Source organism: Capsicum annuum, chromosome 9 (genome assembly GCF_002878395.1).
Source record: "Capsicum annuum cultivar UCD-10X-F1 chromosome 9, UCD10Xv1.1, whole genome shotgun sequence".
Classification (NCBI taxonomy): Eukaryota; Viridiplantae; Streptophyta; class Magnoliopsida; order Solanales; family Solanaceae; genus Capsicum; species Capsicum annuum.
Window position 1 is genome coordinate 192,128,888 of NC_061119.1, and position 1,787 is coordinate 192,130,674.

Here is a 1,787-nt window from a genome sequence, read left to right on the forward strand (position 1 = left end):
TGAAATTCTAAATATTCTAAACATATGACAACCGTCTGCAAAATCTCTAACATTACAAAATCCATCATAAATCTGAAACAAAATAGGGACAAGGCCCCAGTAGACCATAAAAAGGAAAAAACAATAAAATATGAAAATTAAGCCTTCCGAAATAGAGAAGGCTGCCCAACTGTAACTTCTAATACACACGGATCTACTGCTGGATAGGACAATGGGATTGTTCCTCAGATCCTGAGATATAGGGGCTTAATACATATGTACTGGTATGCAAGACTATCCAAAAACTAAATACTAATACAAAAAGTAAGTAAGAGGATTTCATGAAACAAAACACATCACTATAAACCATTTGAAAATCCATGGGCATAGAAAATAGGTCTTTAGAAATAGTTCTGTAAATCAACTCAACATCTTTGTCTTAGTTCTGAGTTAAGTGGTACACCCTACAAGTCTGATATTCCACGGACTATATGGAATCCTCCATTGACTCGGCGGGTAAGCCCCCAACCCAAGTTTGCCACAAGAGTTGGAGTTTCTGATTCTAATACGCCACAGGGCACTAGGCCAATGTATAATCCCTCTTTGGGAAATAATAACCCATATCGGCAAAACATAGTTTTGGGCAATGAGTTATCTGAACTCGTGCCTTCTTCGGGTAACCACCTAATATCTCTTAAGCCAATTTTTAGCCTTTCATAAACATGCATCTTTCTGAAATCAATTTCTGAAAAACCTGAATGAAATCTGACTTATGTTTTGTTCTGATTCTGTTATGGCATTATCTGTTTTGTACCATCATAACAAGACTTGCAAGTCATATTTATAATCCATACATTATCATGTTACAGTCTTTTCTTTCAAAATAATATTTTCAGACCACCAAACTAATCAAACAGCATAAGAGGATGCATATAGAAAAATTCATGAAAACATAGGCAAAGATCCTTAGTTCAATTCACAAACACTTGGTGGTCAAGTATCTTGTAACAACCAACGAAAACTCTTTAACTTATCACTTTGATTTGTGTAATTAGGAAAAATGCCCTCTCTCCAAGTCATCACCAAAACTAAGTTAACAAACAATAGTAAAAGCATTTAGATCATGCTTATCAATATACATTCGGATAATTCATAACAAGAGTGGGAGTATAAATCTTCATACTCTTAATTAAATTTTCAAAACTCAAACCACATGTATACATATATATAACACAGATCAATTTTATGGGGAAAAGGACTCAAGACCAAAACTTTATCATCAATAAGGTTTCATAATGCATAATTGGAATTGTAAATCCATACCCTTTGTAAATTCATGATTTCTAAACATTTAAACATGATTAAGTTGATTTCACCATGTCCATGTAGTTTAGGAAAACCCTATGTACCTTAGATTAATTTATTTGAAGAGTGGTACCCAATACTTGACTTTGTTCTTTAAGATCTTAACTTAGAAGATGAATTTTTGATTTATGAGATGGAAGTTAGGGTTTTCTTTTCATGGAATTTAAGTGACTTTTGGTGTATTATGCCTCAATCACGACTATATTCTGTTTTATGGCTGAGTTATGATGAGGGAAAAATACTAAAATACCCTCCTAGACTTGAGGACAAGAAAATAAAATAAACTGGGAACCCAACATGATTAGTGATGCGATGCGTTGAGATCGCCTCGAGCCACTATTTTGCTCACTCAAACACATCTCTAACATTGTCCAAAAATTTTAAAACTTCCCCGAGATATCTCTTTTACTCCCCTGAATATTAATCAACTTAGAAATCCATAT